General features: G+C 42.0%; 1 long non-coding RNA gene across 1 annotated transcript in view; it reads left to right on the forward strand.

The window, feature by feature from the left end:
* The first annotated feature begins 2,589 nt into the window (after positions 1-2,589).
* The window catches only part of LOC119527962, an 80,331-nt gene continuing 65,665 nt past the window's right edge, over positions 2,590-17,255 (forward strand). The window contains exon 1 of the long non-coding RNA XR_005215513.1: positions 2,590-2,690. This is a non-coding gene — a long non-coding RNA (uncharacterized LOC119527962). The remainder of the gene's footprint in view (positions 2,691-17,255) is intronic.

The raw sequence follows: 17,255 nt of genomic DNA on the forward strand, positions 1-17,255 counted from the left end.
AGCTACACTCATTCATCAAATTCAGCCATAAGTAGGCTACAGTATATCAAGGAAATCCATCTGTGGGAATCAATTGGCTATATGGAATTTACAATAGAGAGTTCTGTATATTTTATTATTTTCAAATTATGCATGTTTTTTATATCAGTAAAATTTATAATACACATAATGTATATGCACCAGGACAGATTACATAATTTGCAGCACCCAGTGTTCAAAAGGTGAGGCCCCTTGTTAAAAATCATTAAGAATTTCAAGTCAGTGCATTATGACATCACAGGTCCTATGCCCACGAAGCTGGCTTTATAGATGCATACATCGCCCCCACCCCCACGAACCCTCACACAGACACAAACACATACACACACATACCAAAAACCAAAAAAACAAGTGTTAAACATTTACAAGTTCTCCTCTGACAAATCTTAGTGTCTGATGCAGTGCACTGCTGCATCAGACAAGGGAAAGAAGCTGATATATTCAAATCCTGTCTCCGTCACTTATGAACTCTATGACTCAATCTCTCTATATTTCAGACTACTAATGTATAAAGTAGGAACATAGTCATGTTCAGGGATAACAATCCAGCATTTGTGAACTGCTAACATGACCAGATACTGTTGTAGGCAGTTTTCAGGTATTATCTCTAACCCCGATGACACTGTCTACAGAGGTAGGAAATATAATCATCCCTATTTTACAGACAAAGAAGTAGGCACTTAGGGAGTATTTGTGCCTAGCTTCAAATAGTAGGTTTTGGAGCCAAGTTGCAGATTCAGTTTGACTCCAAGCCCCTTTCAACCACTGTCCTATAATGCCTACATCTTAAGTGCTCAATAAATATTAGTTATTATTTTACATAATATATGAGAAAGTTCCTTGTAAACTGAGCAGAAATCTACAAATGTGCAAATACTGTTACTATAAAACCATCTTTGTTAATTAAAAAACAGACTTGTCACATCTTAAGAGTGGCAAAAATCTCAAATAGTGCTGGTGGGAGTGACAATTTGTACAAATCTGGCAATATCCATCGAAATTACACATGCATGTACCCTGTGACCCTGCAATCACATTTCTGAGAATTTATCTTGGTACACCTGCTCAGGAAGAAAATGATATATGTACAAGGGCATTCACTGCAGCTTCATTTGTAAGAGCAAAAAATTGGAACAACAGAAACATCTATCAATAGAAGACTGAGAAAATAAATCATGGTACATTCATGTAATAGAATAGTATGTGGCTAAAAACAAACAGGGAAGCTTTCTGTATACTGACATGGTAAGACTTCCATGATATAAAGTGCAGAACAATGTATATAGTGTAAGAAAGGAGTAAAATAAAAAATATATTCATTCTGGCTTGTATTTGTATAAAGATACTCTAGAAAGATACACAAGAAATTGCGAGAATAAATAGTAAAGGGACAGGAGTGAGTGAATGACTTTTCATGATACATTTGACTTTTGTTTATTTTGATATTTGAACAGTGAATATCTTTTTTACTTAAAATGTTTTATTGTGATATATATATTATATATATAACAAAATCTGCCATTTTGGGCATTTTTAAGCATGCAATTCAGTGACATTCGTTATCTACAATGTTGTCTCACCATCACTACCATCCATGAGCAAAACTTTTTCATCACCCCAAACAGAAACTCTGCACCTATTAAGCATTAACTCCCACTTCCCCCACAAGCAGCCCCTGGTAACCTTTAATCTACTTTCTGTCTCCATGAATTTTATTCTTGATACAGATATTTGCTTATCTCATATAAGATATTTCAGTAAGTGAAAGCATACGATATTTGTGTCTGGCTATTTCACTTAGCATAATGTTTTCAAAGTTCATCCATCTCATAGCATGTATCACAAATTCTTTCCTTTTGATGGCAGAATAATATCCCATTGCATGCATACACAGAGACTATATTACCTACTCGGAAATGTTTAATGATTAAAAATGTAGTCAAATTCCATTTTTACTGCTGAATTTTGAAAGGATCTTTAAACGATAAAGCTGCTTTGACATTACGAGTAGCTCATTTAATTAGAAAGTGGTTATGATTTCTCCAGAATGATCTTGTGAGCGCAAAAATATTTGAACGCTGAGAAAACTCTAACTCTAAAAATACTTTCAAACGCAAATTAAATTTAACAAAAGAGAATTCGCGGGGACAAAAGTAGAGCCAGCCGAAGATACCCAGTGAGATTGCTGCGCTCGGATTTCTCCCAGCCGCGGTCTCGAACCTTTATCTACCGCAGCTCCCTCTGGTCCTGCAGAACCGAAGAAAACTGATTCAGCGCCGCCGCATCCCCAATGCAGAGGGGAATTTTAGCAGTGACACAGGATGTGTGAGTGAGAAGGCCTGAAGTCGACCCGCGTGGACCGCAGACTCCTTTCGCCTGCCAATGGCCGCCTGGTTTGTCTATTTGAACAGTCCCCGCCCCTGGAGAAGCCGGGTCCTGAGGCTTCATTTCTCCTTCATTACTATTGGACAGTGTTCCAGCCTATCTTCTTCTTCCACCTGTCGATTGGTCTTCAGGGCTGGGAGCTCACCCACCCACCCCCCACCCGCCCGGCTTAGAGGACCGCGGGGAAGGCGGGTGGCGGGTTCGGGGCGTGAAGCGGCGGGAGTGGCGCTGGCGGCGGCAACTGAGGCCGTGGCCGAAGCCGTGCGGTGAGTCTGGGGCCCGGCACCGACCCCTTCAGGGCCGCAGAATGTCCGGACCCACGGCCAGCCTGGTCCGTGTGGGGTCCCGGGAAGCCGCCTGTCGGGGACGCAGGAACCCCTTAGTACCGGCGACTCGCCTCTGGGCGCCCCCTGGGCCCTTGACCGCCCCCGGCGGGGCAGCGCCCACCTCCCGCGCGACCCCCAGCGCCCTCTGTCCCGCTGTGACTCCCAGGCGCCCGCCAGGCCTGCCGTCAACCCCGGTCCCGCTGAGGCGTCTGCGGGGCTCCTTGCCCTGTCACAGGCTCCCCTGCGGAGCCACCTACAAATCCGGGACCCTCCGCCTCGGAGAGGACGCCCTCAGTGTCAGCCGCTTGTCCCCACCCTGGGGTCTTCTCAGGGACTCGGACCCGGAGCTGAGCTCGGTTCCTCCTGGGGTTTCATCCCCTCTGCCTTTACCCCCTGCATCCCTAGTTTCATCCACCCAACTTTGACGGGCTTCTTTAAGCCCACACCAAGACCCTTGGGACATTTGACTTCAAGTAGTTTAACAATTCCGCCTGGAGCCGACGGACTGTGGGCCTTAGACCTTATAAAGAAACACTGGTCCTTTCCTGAGAATGGGAAATCTTTGCCAACCACCACTGCCACATGGGCGCGCGCACACATACTGTGCCGTACTTTCTCTGGAGGGATCCTTGGGGTTTCTTTCCTATAAAAGTTGGCGTTTCCTTCTGCAGTCTTCTTGGCACTGGAGTATTTGAAAGCTTTCCTATGCAATTATTCTCTTTTTTTTACCCCTCGTGTCACAAATGGGCTCAAAAATAAGACTTTTGAGTAATTGGTTTTATAGCATAATCTGGACATAACAAGATAGGTATATGTGTTATTCCCAAAGCAGTCTGTACTGAGTCCCACTGTGGCCCCTCTGTTTGGTTGCCTGATCATTTGTCTGTATTTGCCACTGGATAGTAGGCCCATTGAGGGAAGGGGCAGTAAATAATTAAGGAATGAATGAATGATCTCAAGAATTAATCACTCTTTTAGCTTACATCTGAAAGGCTGGTGTTCCATAGAACTGAACTGTCCTGTACAATAGCCACCAGCCACAGGTGACTTCTGAAATCTTGAAATAGGCTAGTAAAAATTAAGATCACTGTAAGTGTAAAATCCGGCTAGAATTTGAAGACTTACTACAGAAAAGAATGGAAAACATATCAATTATTTTTTATAATGATAAATTGTTGAAGTGAAATTTGGGGTATATTGAGTTAAATAAAATGTATTAATAAAATTAATTTCATTGGTTTCTTTTCACATTTTTTAAATATGCTGCTAGGAAATTTATAATTACATTTGTGAATCATATTATCTTTCTGTTGCACAATGCTGCTATAGAATAATAATCTCTCACTTTAGATTAAACTCCTTGAGGAAAGGGGCAGTCAGTCATTTTTTATTCTCTCCCATCCTCCCGACCTCTAGTACCTGGCACTGTGCCAAGTATTTGGTGGTACTAGTAAAAGTACCTAACACTAGTGGAGAACTCACTGTGTTTGGCACTGTTTTAAGAACTTTTTTTTTTTTTTTAACATATTAACTAACCTGATCTTCACATCAACCATATGAGTTAAGTACTATTAGCCTCATATTGTGGTTGAAGAAACAGATGCAGAAATTTTAAGTGTTTTCCTCAAGGTATATAACTTTGGAACTGGATTCAAATCCAAGTAGTCTGGCTCCACAGCCCACACTTTGATTCACTTGCTATGCTCCTTCGTTTAAACATCAATCACTGTTAAGTGAATGTTTTCTAGGTTTTCTGCAGTTTCCTCAGTGAAGTCTCCCAATCTTCTTAAACTCCCCAACCTGACCTGGGTATGGTGGAGATCTCTGTTGTGGAACCAGGGCCAGTAAATTCATTGCCATAGTTCATTCTTCAGAAAACTAAAGGAGTCTTACTTCCAAAGAACCTCAGGGCAAGATGCTTGGAACCAGTCCTGCTGCCACCACAGCTACCACCACATCCAGCAATGTGAGCATTTTGCAGCAGTTTGCCAGTGGCCTGAAGAGCCAGAATGAGGAGACCAGGGCTAAAGCTGCCAAGGAGCTCCAACCCTCTGTCACCATGGAGCTCTGAGAGGTTGGAGACTTCTGTGATTAGGGGCAAGTGAGCCTGGGGTGTTTGGGCTAAACTGCCATCACTGTTTTAGATTCCTTTTGATAGCTAAGGAGGATTTGGAAAATGCCAAGATTCTGTTTTGGAAAAACTACCAACTTTGAAAGTCCATAGAGTGTGCAGGTTCCTTTGCAGTGGTTGCACATTTCTGTGGCATTTCTTGTCTTTGTGGTAACATTTTTGGAGTCAGAGTAGAGGCTGTTTCTTTTAATTTCTTCTTTTTCCCACCACATAGCAGACCCTCACTTCTTTCCTCCTGATTACAGTGGTTGGGATGGGTTGAGGAAGTTGATAGTCTGGGGCTGTCTAAGTAGAGACTTTACGTGAAGTCAAGGACAATGTCCTTGTACCCCAAGCACTAGGTAAAACCTAGGACAGGATGTTTCCTACCATAAAGTAGATACTTAGTAAAGATTTGTTAAATGATTGGATCAATTATGAGTTCCGTTGTTGCAGTTTAAAGTTGTAGAAATGGGCAGTAGCTTTGTCTTCTTTGCCTTGAACTGTACCTGCCGACAACCTCTCAGGTCCTACTCTTTGGAAGAGCTCACCCCTTACCAGGGAGACATTAGAAATAGTTCTTCTGCAAATGAGTCAGGAGGAGTCTACTCGCTTCTGTGATCAGCTGAACCATCCCATTTTGAATTGGTCTCCAGCTCAGACAACAATGAGAGGAAAGGTGGCATCTTGGCCATAGGTAAGCATGGAGCCTCTGGGAACAGTCACGACCAGGAATAAAGGTCTCCTCGTCTGTGTCTACTGCACCCTGTGCCTGCCACTTAATACATGCTAGTTCCTATTTGTTTAATGAACATTACGGAACCATGTGACTTTCAGTGCTCTTATGGTATATGTGTCTTCATTCTAGCAACAGTCCTGAGACATAGGCAAAGCAGGTATTTTCAGATCTGAAAACTGAGTCTCAGGACTGTTAAGTCGCTTTTCTAGGACAAGACAATTTGCCAGAACTGGGCTTAGTAGCCAGCTTCCTTTCCACTCCTCCATGTTGCTTTTCACGGACTCTCGTTTCTTTGTAGAGCAGGGTTTAGCAGAGTGAGGCTCTCAAATGGAGAGCTATCAGAATGGCTCTCTTTGTGAAGTTAGGGGCATAGTTAATCAAGGTAGGTAATTTTCAACTTCCAAGGACAGCTAGTCCATTCTGTGACCTAGTTTGTATTCCTATTTTATTGGGAAAATAAATTATACTAAAATGAGGCCTCTTTGTTTCATGAAAGTAGTTCTGACACAGACATCAAATCTGTTGGTTAAAATGAAAATTTGCTGCTTCTTTACTATGTGGAAATTGAAGTCTGTACTCAAAGGAAAATGAAAGTATAACTCACCAACTTTCATTTCTAGGCAGTGTGCTTTTCTGGAGATCATGTGCCCCATCCTCACCTTTGCCTTCCTCTCTTTTCTAACCAGCCTCCTAGGAGTGGAAGGAGGGAATGCCACCCGAATCGGCAGGTTCACTAACTACCTTTGGAACTTCTTCCTCTCCAATGACCCTGTTGTCATGGAAATGACATCCAAGGCTATTGGCCACCTCACCATGGCAGGGGACACTTTCACTGCTGAGTAGGTGAAGTGTGAGGTGAAGCAAGCCCTGGAGTGGCTGGGTGCTGACCACAACGAGGGCCGGAGACATGCAGCCGTGAGTGCCTGCAAGGAAGGGGTACAGCTAGGCCTGGGGACCAATGTAGAGATGTTGGGGTCCCTCATGCATGTGCTTAGGTCCCTGAAAGGCAAAGAATGGGAAGGGGCACTTCAGGCAAAGGCACTGTGTTTCTTGGTGGATTTAGGTTCTGTTGTGAATCCAGGTCTCTCTTTTAACCTGAGCTTAGTACCTTAAGAGGAAACTTATAAGTTCTCTTCTTTATTGTCATTTGAGAGGCAGCCTTAAATTCAGTGCTTATTCTGACCTCTAGTTTTCTGAACTCAAAATTGCCTCCGAAGCAGAAGGTACCCTCAGCCGTAGGGGAGAGAAATCACAAACCAAATTGTTTACAAATCCCCAGAACACTGTATCTTTTTTTTTTTAAGTTTTTTACTTGAGATGGTTCACATGCTATACAATTATCCAAAGAACAAAGTGTACAGTTGCCCATGGTACCATCATGCAGTGTGCACACATCACCACAATTATTTTTTTTTAATTCTTAGAACATTTTCATTACTCCAGAAAATAAATAAAGACAATAAAAAAGGAAACTCAAATCCTCCCATACCCCTAACTACCCCCATATCCATTATTGGCTCATAGTATTAGTATAGTACATTTGTTACTGTTGATGAAAGAATGTTAAAGTACTACTAACTATAGTACATAGTTTGCAATAGGTATACTTTTTCCCTATATGCCCTGCTGTTATTACCTTCTAGTTATAGTGTCACACATTTGTTCTAGTTCATGAGAGGGATTTCTAGTATTTGTATAGTTAATCACGGACATTGCCCACCACAGGATTCACCATTTTATACATTCCCATCTTTAACTTCCAACTTTCCTTCTGGTGACATACGTGACTCTGAGCTTCCCCTTTCCACCACATTCACACACCATTCAACACTGTTGGTTATTCTCGCAGCGTGCTACCGTCACCTCTGTCCATTTCTAAACACTTAAGTTCAACTTAGTTGAACATTCTGCTCATAATAACCAACCACTCCCCATTATTTAGCCTTGTTTTGTATCCTGGTAACTGGTATTTCATGTCTATAAGTTTACATTTTATAATTAGTTCATATCAGTGAGACACTGCAATATTTGTCTTATGTGTCTGACTTATTTCACTCAATATAGTGTCCTCAAGTCTTCTTCATCAATCCATTTTTTTTAAGATGGTTCTGCTTACCCACCATACATTCTGTCCTAAGTAAATGATAGATGGTTCCCTGTATAGTCATGTATTTATGTATTCACCACCATCACCACCATAAGGACCTCTCCACTGCTTCCACAAAGAAAGAGGAAGAGTCAAAGAAAGTAGAGAGACAAAAGAAAGAGAAAAAAAATGAAAAAAAAAAAATAAACGACAGCTCGGAAGCACCAAAAGGAAAGATAGCATTAAGCTAAAGTAGAATAAAGAGTCAGACAATATCACCAATGCTAAGAGTCTATACCCCTCCCTTATGTCTCTCTCTTATAGGCATTTAGCTTTGATATATTGCATTTGTTACATTAAAGGAAGCATAATACAATGTTTCTGTTATAGTCTCTAGTTTGCATTCATTATATTTTTCCCCCAATACCACCTTATTTTTTAACACCTTGCAAGGTTGACATTCATTTGTTCTCCCTCATGTAAAAACATATTTGTACATTTTATCACAATTTTTGAGCACTGTAGGTTTCATTGCGTTATACAATCACAGTCTTTATCTTTCCTTGTTCCTTCTGGTGTCTGACATGCTCCAAACCTTCCTCTTTCAACCATACTCACAGTCATCTTTGTTCAGTGTACGTACATTGCTGTACTACCATCACCCAAAATTGTGCTCCAAACCTCTCACTCCTCTCTTTTCCTATCTGTCTGTCGTGCTCCGTGCAGTATTTTCTGTAGGACAGGTATCTTGTTCACAAACTCTCTCACTGTCTGTTTGTCAGAGAATATTTTAAACTCTTCCTCATATTTGAAGGACAGTTTTGCCAGATATAGGATTCTTGATTGGTGGTTTTACTCTTTTAGTGTCTTAAATATATCACACTATTTCTTCTTGCCTCCATGGTTTCTACTGAGAAATCTGCACATAATTTATCAGGCTTCCTTTGAATGTGATGGATTGCTTTTCTCTTGCTGCTTTCAGGATTCTCTCTTTGTCTCTGACGTTTGATAATCTGATTATTAAGTGTCTTGGCATAGGCCTATTCAGACCTATTCTGTTTGGGGTAGGCTGCACTTCTTGGATCTGTAATTTTATGTCTTTCATAAGAGATTGGAAATTTTCATTGATTATTTCCTCTATTATTGCTTCTGCCCCTTTTCCCTGCTCTTTTCCTTCTCAGACACCCATGACACATACATTCATGGGTTTCATGTTGTCATTCAATTCCCTGAGACGTTGCTTGTATTTTTCCATACTTTTCCTTGTTTTTTTCTGTGTGTAGGATTTCAGGTGTCGTGTTCTCCAGTTCCTGAGGTTTTCTTCTGCCTCTTGAGATCTGCTGTTGTATGTCTCCATTGTATCTTTCATCTCTTGTGTTGTGCCTTTCATTTCCATAGATTCTGCCAGTTGTTTTTTTGAACTTTCGATTTCTACCTTATGTACACCAGCATTTTCATTATATGCTTCATCTCTTTTGCCATATCTTCCCTAAGCTTTTTGATTTGATTTAGTGTTAGTTGTTTCAATTCCTGTTTTTCAGTTGAAGTGTTAGTTTGTTCCTTTTACTGGGCCATAACTTCATTTTTCTTAGTGTAGGTTGTAGTTTTCTGTTGTCTAGGCATCTTGGTTTCCTTGGTTACGCCAATCAGGTTTTCTTAGAGGAGAACAGGCTCAGATCTCAGAAGGGGGTAATACTCAGTATCAGGTTTCCCTGAATGTGTGTCTTAGAAGATTGACACACCCTGTGAAGCCTCAATCTACTGTGCTTTTCCTAACCTGCCCAGCAGGTATCATCTGTCAGCCTGTTGCTCCTGACTGGTGTAAGGAGGTGTGTCCCGCAGTTTCTATTTGGCCATTTTCCCTCAGGCTCTGGGGTCTGGTTCTGAATGGGAGGCTGGTAGTAGGGCTGGGCAACATCTCCTTTCTCTTAGGGAAGACACACCCCTTAGGGAGTGATCATCAGCATTTAAATAGGTTCTTTGTCTCTCTGACTCTGCTGTCTCCACCCTTGTCTGGGTCAGAGTGCTATGAACTGAAAATGACTGTGCTTTCTCCACTGAGCCGCCCAGGTTGAGAGAGAGAAAAGAGGACAGAAATCCCCCCTTTAGGGCCAATCCACAGCCTCCCCCCCCCCCAGCTTCACCTGCCAGCCAGAGATAGTACCTGGTCCTCTAGGCTCCCAGTCCCGGTACAGAGAAGTGTTCCAGTTCTTTAAGGTCAGTCATCACTAGAAGCCTCCCTCTACTTGTTGGGGATTTGTAGCGTGTATTGAGCAGTCCACGTTTCTTAATTAAAACCCCAGTTGGAGCTGGACTGAGGTATATTCACTTGTTCAGAGAGTGCTGCTCTCTATCATAGCAAGGTTTTGCAGTTTGAGCTGCCATGGGGGTGGTGGTTCCTGGCTTGGGTCCACAGTTTTTATTTACAGATTTTATACTGCAATCTCAGGCATTCCTCCCAATCCAGGTTGTTGTATGATATCTGGACAGTCACAGTTGTCCCCCAGCAGTTATTCCAGATTATTTACTACTTTTTCCTGGTTGTTTATTAGTTGTTCCAGGGGGACTAACTAACTTCCACTCCTCTCTATGCTACCATCTTCTTCCGTCTCCTAGACAGCTGTATCTTTATCTTTCCCAAGATGTTTATCAGAGTTCCTCACATATACTGTGATGGGAATATGAAAGTACTAGGAGCAGGAGAAGTGGGTACCTTCCCTGTCCCCACTAGCAGACTTGGTGTCCCTTTCTTCCAGCCTTTTCTGTTTATTTTTGATCAGTTCGTACTTGCCAGATCCTCCTCTTTCTCCTTTGGCTGCTCTGCATTTGAGGGAGTGGGGGCTTCTTATCCCCTTCTTTCAGTGGCACATCCTTGCCTCTTTTAGGGGCTCATCCATGCAAAGGGCTGGTTTGTTGGGCTAGGATTCCAGACCAAGACATGGGGTAGAGTTTATCCTTAAGAGAGAGAATCTAGTAGTGAGTGTGGTGGGGTTAGGAACTTTGATCAGATCCTGTCCTCTCAGCTTCCTTTTCAGGGGGTAGAATATGAGGAAGGAGCATGGTTCAGGGGAAGGACACACTTGGACTTGGGTTCAAGTTTTGTTTTGTCACTTACTAACTCTGTACTCAGGGCAACATCTCTGATAGCAGGATTAACATTGAACAGGATTATTCATTCATTCAACAAATATTGATTAAACACTTGCTGTATTCCAGGCAAAGCTCTAGGATGTCATCATAGCAGTATACGAAACTCAAAAGCTGTCTGCATTTCCAGAGTTTATGTTCTAATATTACAAGCATTCGATATTTGTAAATCACCTAGGATAATGAACATGAGACGTTTGATCAATTTTACTTTCCTTTCTCTGTCCCAAGAACTTCCCTCGCAAGAGATTAAGCTCTGACTTTATTAGGTGGGCAAGTCTTCTCTTTTCCTAGTGTATAAAGGCTCTAGGATGAAAAGAGACTGTTCTCCTGAGAGAGCAAAAGTCTCTAATATGGATGACAATCCTTAGTTTGCCTTTCTCTTCCAGGTTCTGGTTCTCTGTGAGCTGGTCATCAGTGTCCCCACCTCCTTCTTCCAGCAAGTGCAGCCCTCCTTTTATAATGTTATCTTGGCTGTGTGGGACCCCAAACAGGCTGTCCATGAGGGAGCTGTAGCTGCCCTTCATGCCTGTCTGATTCTCACCACCCATCGTGAGCCGAAGGAGATGCAGAAGCCTCAGTGGTACAGGGTGAGGAGAGAGTTACCTTCCAACCACCTGGAAAGCACATTTACATAGATTGTCACCTAGTCTATAGAGGCAGAATAGGCCCCTAGCCATGGAGCAAGTATAACATTTGTTTTAGCCTCAACAGTTAATTTTACTGTATTTCATCAAGCCAAAGCCCATTCATAGGTACATCATTATTTTGTGTACACCTAAGAATGAAAATATGATGCCAGTTGAACTGTGACTTAGTGCTTTCTTATCAGCAATTCTTACAATACATCTCTTTCTTCAGAGATGCTAAAATATAGAAACATGGATGTCTTAGAATCAATGAAATACAGTTGCTGCTAGTTTAAGGAAGTGCCAGTTCCCTCTCCCCTAGGATTATGAGTCCTGTGTTGACTGTTGCTGCCAAGGGAACTTACTAATGACCCTTGTGTTGCAAAAGGAGCCCCCACCATGGGAACTGGAGTCCTAGGTTCCATCTTCGCTTGCAGCGTGACCTTGGATAAGTTACCTAATATCTTTGAGCCTCTGTTTTAATATGTCAAATAGGGGATGGTAATGGTATCTGCCTCATGGTGTTGGTTGTTTTGAGAACTGAAGCTAAACTAAATGAGAGAGAAAGCTACAAAAATTAGTTTGATTGATGACACTGATGAAAAGTGCCCATATGATAGGAGAAGGCACAGGCTTGTGGTAACTCCACCACTGAGCAGGCACTGCCCCTTCTCAGCACCCCCAATGGAGGGTCGGGCCTATGCTCTTCCTAACTTTGGACACCGGGTCATTATGGCGTCGTGACATTTCTACACAGCACACATTTGAAGAAGCAGAGAGAGAATTTGATGAGCTCTTGGACGAGGAGAAGGGCATGAATCGGGATGATCGGATCCACAGAGCCTTGCTGATCCTCAGCGAGCTGGTCTGAATCAGCAGCATGGAGGGAGAGGTGAGACGCGACTCCGGAGGGGAGTCCAGAATGCTGCAGCTGGGTCCATCCACACGTCATTCTGTGTGCCAGGCCCTTGTTAGAAGTGAGCAAGACAAAGCAAGGTCCTTGTCCTCATGCAGCTGACATTTTGTAGGAGGAAAAAAACAGTAAACAAGTAAATAAGATAATTTTAGAGAGCAACAATTTCTATGAAAGAGAATAAAACAGTAATGGGATAGAGGGAACCGGGAGCCAGGGGTCTCTGGGTAATTAGGGAAGACCCTCCCTTAGATGGTACCATTGAGCTCAGACCCACATGACATGAAGGAGCCAGCCCTGCAGAGGGTTGGGGCAGTGTTTGGGCTGCAGCTTTGGGATGGGAGAGAATGTGATAAGCTGCAGGAACAGAAAGAAGGGAAGTGCTGCTGGTGCAGAGTGACCAGGGGAGAGGGAGGGAGGTAAAGTCAGAGGGAGGATGGGGCCAAATGAATAGGCCTCTGAGGCCCAGGTAAGCACTGCCATCTATTCCAGTTGCAGAGGAAGCATTGAAATTAGCACACAGGGCAATGCTGTGACACCTTGTGGTTTGAACCGTTTCCTGTGAAATGGAAGTATCTGTATCTGTGCCAGGGGTAGTTTGGAACGCTTTTATTTCCTCAAATGGGACTTTTGGAGGATGAATTGTTAAGGAGCCCTTTGTAAAAGGAATAGATGTGAGTTCTCACTGGTCAGTTTATTCCGTGCCTCCTGTGGAGTTCTAGAGTCTGAGAAAATTCCCTAAGTATTGTTTCTTCCCAGTTTTCTGGGGAGAAGAAAGAGACCAGTATATCCTTAGCAAGATGCCGGCATGTGGCTGCCCATGACCATCACTGCTGTGATCTTAGATGTCCTCTAGTCCCAGCAATTTGCCTGTTAGCTTTCCTGGGCCAAGCAGGGAAAAGGAGCCCTGGGCAGCCAGTCCCTTGCTGTTTCTTGTTTCAGTAAGTGGTGCTCTTCTACCTCAATTAGAACAAAACCAGGCCTCCCCCAACCCCTGCAAGGTCCTAGGAAACCATGATCCTAGAGATGAAGAGTGACCACCCTCCACTTTGAAATTGTTGCATTTCAGGGTTGGACAAATTCATTGCTCTAGAGACTCCACAGAGCCCAGATTGAAGGTGCTCGTAAGTAAAGGTGTTTTCCCCCCATTTATGTAGCGTCTGAGGGAAGAAATGGAAGAAATCAAACAGCAGCAGCTGGTACATGACAAGTACTGCAAGGACTCATGGGCTTCAGGGTGAAACTTCGTCACATTACCCCCTTCACCAGTTTCCAGGCTGTACAGCCCCAGCAGTCAGATGCCTTGGTGGAGCTGCTGGGGTACACCTCCCATCAAGGCATCTGGGGATTTGCAACCTCCCCCAGCCCAGCTAAACCTACCCTGGTGGAGAGCCAGTGTTGCAGAGACTTGATGGTGGAGAAATTTGATCAGGTAAATGGTGAGAGGACCTCCTCCTCTGCTCCCAGGCTCTAAACCTCAGTTTCCTCTGCCAACCCGTTTTCTTTCATCTCAGGTGTGCCAGTGAGTGCTGAGATACAGGAATAGCAAGAATTCGCTGATCCAAATGACAATTCTTAATTTGTTGCCCCACTTGGCTGCATTCCGACCTTCTGCCTTCACAGGTGATGATATCCATGGAAGACACCTTTACCATTTAAGTATACACTTAAATGGAGAAGAGGTGATTTCAGAAAGTTATGTCTGCTGATTTGAAGCAATGTCAACTAAGAGATTATTCTCTAATTTCTTTGCCTCATGCTGAATTGCAGTGGTACCTAGCTCAGGTTTTCTGTTAATGTCTGAGGCAGCTGACACAGGAACGATCTGAATGTGTGGACAGAGTGGCAGTTCTCAGCCGAGCAAGTTCTCATGTATCTAAGCCAACAGGCTCATGTACGGATTTAAAGGAGATGAAAGAGAGGACGGTTAGGAGACTGTGCCGCATCCTCTGTGATAAAGTTCCTCATCTTTCTTTCTCCTAGTTGTTTTAGGGTCCATTCATGACACTTTCCAAGATTCATTATTTCATTAGGGACTATAACATCATGATGTTCTAATTCTCTCATAGCTTCTGGATTTATTAGCTAGAAAGCATGTATAACAACCTTTGTGTCATCAACTAGTTAACTTGAAGTACAGTTCATGCAGGAAAAGCAGAACAAATGCATGGTTCTTTCCCTTTATCAGCTTTTGAAAGTAGGGAGTCATAACTCTAGCAACCTCTCAAAGGTGACGAAGGCACACACACACTCCCCCCCCCTTTTTTTTTATCATTATTAACTCATGGACTTATGTATGTCTGGTATGTTTCACTTTGTTGCAGGTATGTTCACTTTATTCTTTTTCACAGCCTAATGACCACTACCAATCTAACTTATTATGCCCTCTCTAAAGAGCACAGTAATCTTAGTCTTCGATTACTTTCTTTCTTACTGTCAAGAAAAAAGATATTCCAAGCTTATCAAATACATGTCACTTAAACATGGGCACAGCCACTTCTCCAATGAGCTCTGGTTTCTTTTAGTGAGTGATGGTATTTTGAGTTCACAATTTTTGTTGGGGTGTTCATTGCTATTGGGGAATCATTATTTCTAGATCTTTTCAGTGCAGAATGAGAAAGATAAATCACAATAATATTGATATTTCTAATTCAAATTTAAGACTAAAGAATTTTTACTTCTTTGATTTTAACTTGTATCTCTTTTCTGTTACACTAAAAATTTGGTTCCTTGGTTCTGACATTTCAAACTTTCTTATTTGCTTTCACGAAAGTCCCACATTTAACTTGTATCTCTTTTATGTTACACTAAAAATTTGGTTCCTTGGATCGGACATTTCCATAATTTCTTACATAAGCTTCGCCTTATAACCTGTGCTCCCAGATTCAATTCTCAGTGTTTGGACATTACTATTAATCCATATTAGTGTATTTATAATGTTCGTCTTTTCATTTCTGGCTTATTTCACTCAACCTACTCTCCTCAACCTGCGTTCACTTTGTTGCATACCTCACAACTTCATTCCTTCTTGCTGCTCCCTCATGCAAAAACATTCTTATATTTGTACATTTAATCACACTCATTGACCACTTTAGGTTTCCCTAAGTTACACAGTCTCAGTCTTTATTTTCTTTCTTTCTTTCTGGTGTCATACATACCCCTAACCTTCCTTTTACAGTTGTATTCACAGCCATCTTTTTTCAGTGTACTTACAGTATTGTGCTACCATCTCACAATATTGTGTTATCCATTTCTAGATCTACACAATCAGTCCTCTATAACATTCTATACTCCTTCAACATCAAATGACCAATCTCTATCCTCTTTCTATCTCCTGATATCTTCATTTCTACACTCTTCTCCAAACCTCTCTCTCCTGTCTTTTCCTATCTGATTGTAGCATACCCTTTAGTATTTCCTGTAGAGGAGGTCTCCTGTTCACAAACTATGTCTGTTTATCTGTAAATATTTTAAGCTCTCCCTAATTTTTGAAGAACAGTTTTGCTGGATATAGGATTCTTGGTTGGCAGTTTTTCTCTTTCAGTATCTTGAATATATCATACCACTGCCTTCTCACCTGCATGGTTTCTGCTGAGAGATTTGCACTTAGTCTTATCAGAATTCCCTTGTGTTCTAAAGAATTGGGGTGGCTGGTGGTGGATACCTGAAACTATCAAACTACAACCCAGAACCCGTGAATCTCGAAGACAATTGTATAAAAATGTAGCTTATGAGGGGTGACAATGGGATTGGGAAAGCCATAAGGACCACACTCCACTTTGTCTAGTTTATGGATGGATGAGTAGAAAAATAGGGGAAGGAAACAAACAGACAAAGGTACCCAGTGTTCTTTTTTACTTCAATTGCTCTTTTTCACTCTAATTATTATTATTGTTATTTTTGTGTGTGTGCTAATGAAGGTGTCAGGGATTGATTTAGGTGATGAATGTACAACTATGTAATGGTACTGTAAACAATCGAAAGTACGATTTGTTTTGTATGACTGCGTGGTATGTGAATATATCTCAATAAAATGAAGATAAAAAAAAATTCCCTTGTATGTGATGGATTGCTGTTCTCTTGCTGCTTTCTGAATTCTCTCTTTGTCTTTGACATTTGAAAATCTGATTAGTAAGTGTCTTGGAGTAGGTCTATTTGGATCAGTTCTGTTGGGGTATGCTGTGCTTCTTGGACCTGTAATTTTATGCCTTTCATAAGAGTTGGTAAATTTTCATTGATTATTTCCTCTGTTATTCTTTCTGCTGCTTTTCCCTTCTCTTCTCCTTCTGGGACACATATAACACACATATTCATGTGCTTCATGTTGTCATTGAGTTCCCTGAGACCCTGCTCATATTTTTCCATTCTTTTCCCTATCTGTTCTTTTGTGTGCAGGATTTCAGATTTCTTGTCTTCCAGCTCACTGATCCTTTCTTCTGCCTCTCCACGTCTGCTAGTGTATGTCTCCAGTGTGTTTTTTCATCTCTTCTATTGTGCCTTTCATTCTGGTAAGTTCTGCCATTTGTTTTTTCAAGCCTACAAATTCTTCCTTATGATCACCCAGTGTCTTCATTATATCTTTCATCTCTTTTGTCACATTCTCTCTCACTTTGTTTATTTGATTTAAAAGATTTGTTTGAACATCTATAGTTAGTTGTTTCAACTCCTGAAACTCAGTTGAGATATTAGTTTCTTCCTTTGACTGGGCCATATCTTCCCATTTCCTGATGTGGCTCTTGATTTTTTGCTGTCTAGGCATCTTATTTTTTTGACTGGTTTATTCTGGATGTTGTTTTCTCTCTTTTGCCTAAGGTTTACTTGTTGGTTTACTTTGATCTCTGTCTTTTCTTTGTTTCTCTTCCTGGCCAGTAGTCAGATTGG

Source organism: Choloepus didactylus, chromosome 2, assembly GCF_015220235.1.
Source record: "Choloepus didactylus isolate mChoDid1 chromosome 2, mChoDid1.pri, whole genome shotgun sequence".
NCBI lineage: Eukaryota > Metazoa > Chordata > Mammalia > Pilosa > Megalonychidae > Choloepus > Choloepus didactylus.